The 2,375-nt window shown below is 57.9% G+C and overlaps 1 protein-coding gene across 1 annotated transcript in view; it reads left to right on the forward strand.

Annotated features, from left to right (window-relative positions):
• Positions 1-2,375, forward strand: part of SEPTIN3 (septin 3) — a 12,154-nt gene that overhangs the window by 631 nt on the left and 9,148 nt on the right. The gene's annotated exons all lie outside the window — the stretch shown is intronic.

Here is a 2,375-nt window from a genome sequence, read left to right on the forward strand (position 1 = left end):
CTGGCAGAGCCGGGCTCCTGCCCAAGCCCTCTGCAGAGCGCTGAGGGGAAGGAAGGCTGATGCCGGGAAGGCTGAGGCAGCCCAAAGGACTGGGATGAGTTTCCCTGCCTGACTCGAAATGCCTGATTAGCCTCAGGCCAGGCAACGAGATCTGGTAAGAAGAATGGCTCTGTTCTGCACCCTGTGGTCAGGCGGTGCATCCGGCAGGGCTCAGCCTTTGCCCCGCACAGCTGGGAGAAATGCCCTGGGGTCATCACAGAAACTGAGGGGGGAAAGGGATTTTTCCAGCGGAGAGATTCTCACTCCAGCACCTCTGCAAATCTAAAGCAAGGAGCAGATCCTAATGCCTGCAAGCCCCAGGGAGGCTGTGCTACTGAAGCAGCTGCTTGCTTTCCTTCCTAGGGATCTGGCATCTCCCGCCAAGGGCCCGCTCCTGCCAGCCACTTTCAGGCTCTGAACCCCTCCCTTCTCCTGTTCCATGTCTGCAGGGAGTGGGACCCTGGGTCTGGGGCCACGCGGGTAGAAGGGGCTGGGGTGAGAAGCATGTGGATTGCTGCCTCCAGCCAGAGCGGGACGGCCTGGTGCTGCCCGGGAGGAGAGCCGTGGCGAGGCCGTCCATGCTTTATGTGGAGGTTAAACAGCCTTTCCTTGCTGGAAGCTGGGTTGTGGTGAGCAGCCCTCCCTCCCTCTTGCCACTCAGACAAAGAACGGGAAGGCAGGGGGAGGGGATGCGACTGTATCTGGGTTATCCGGACAGAGGAGGTGTTAGTCCCCACTATCTGAGCCCCTAAGGGACCTGCAGGGCCACCCCTGTCCCCAGCGAGCTGCTGCGAACACCAGAGGCAGGCAGATGTGAAGGGTGCGCTGCGGTGGTGGTGTCTGCTGCTGGCCACGTACGGCAGCCTTCCAGGGGGAGGTTTTGGGGTGGATCTGTGGGTGTTAGAAACAGGAGCCAGCTGGGACCTCTGGGACCTCTCCCTTGCCCTTCTGCCCTGCCTTCCCCAGCCCCAGATGCTGCAGCTCTCCCTGTTTCGGTGCCGAGCAGAGCACCTCCTGTGAGCCAGAGATTATCCCTCGGCAGCCCAGACTGGGGCCACCTCCCACCAGGAACTGGGCAGCAGAGATCTCACCAGCAACCGCCCTCTTAAATGAGCTTCGCTTAGCATGCAGAACAAAGCAGCAGGGAAAAGGGTGGCAATGCAAGCAGTGGATGTAAGTGGTTAACCTTGGCTAACCCCCTATTCATTATCGGCTGTACTGGCCATAGTGCCCTATCATGTATTCATTACAGGGGACAGCTGGAGGGGCTACGGGATGTGCCTGGGATGCGTAATGCTACCCCTTGACCAGTCGGTCAGAGCGCTAATGAGGCTTCATGGCAGCATGAGCATTGCTGCACATAAAACAGAGCCATTCCCAGGAGACCAGGTAGACACGTTCTCATGGCTGGAGGTGCCTCTCATAGCTGTGGCCCTGGTTTTGCACACCCTGACCTCCCTGGCAGGCTGTTCCTCAGCTGGCTCTTTGGATTCCTCTGTGGGAGCCAAGAGGTGGAAAATTGCCTTCAGAAAGCTGAGCGCTTGGGTAGCTCTTTGCAAAATGGGGGCTTCCCTTTGTGAGTCTGCATGGGAAGGCACCCCACACAGAAAGGAAGGCAAGTGACCGAGAGGAGAAAGGGAAGTTACCTACTCTGAGACCTTGAATGTCCAAAATCAAAGCACCCAGGGCAACATCACTGATGTAAAATCCAGGAAATATTCAAGGAGACTTCTGGACACCTTTTCTCCTGGTCTCAGGGTTTTGTATAGGTGCTCAGGAACCTGACGCTGAAACATCTGCTCCAGCCACTGCAAGCTCCTGGCTCTGCAAAGGGATGGCCATGTACTGCGATGTCCACAGCAGAGCTAGCAACATCTTCTGGCTCTGGGCAAAGCATCCCCCAGTGAGATTGAGGGATGAGTTATAAACCGCTTAGTGAGCCTTGGGGTTGGCTGCCAGCAACTTGCGTCCTTCCTCCTCCTCCTTGTGTAAGAATGAGGAGTTGAAGGAATAAAGGAGAGGATAACAGACCACCAAGGACAAGCTACTGCCCAGGCAGCAAAGGGATCACAGTCCGCAGGGCCCAGGTCCTGCACCCATCCCATTCAGCTGCTCGTCTGGGCTCTCTTTCCACCTCGACCTGTTCCCTGCCCACCTCCAGGGTTTGTTTGCCCTGCAGTAGCCAAGTGCCTCACCAGGGCCGCAGCCCCCAGCCTCACATCCCCTCATCATTCCCTGTCTCCCTTTCTTCTCTTCCACACTGGGGCAGGTGGGACCCCAGCAGGGCAGTGTGAGGTGCGGACTGGAGGATGCTGCAGCAGGCAGGAGGGCCAAGC

The sequence above is a fragment of the Egretta garzetta genome, unplaced genomic scaffold (genome assembly GCF_000687185.1).
Source record: "Egretta garzetta isolate BGI_Z169 unplaced genomic scaffold, ASM68718v1 scaffold51, whole genome shotgun sequence".
In the NCBI taxonomy this organism is placed as follows: Eukaryota; Metazoa; Chordata; class Aves; order Pelecaniformes; family Ardeidae; genus Egretta; species Egretta garzetta.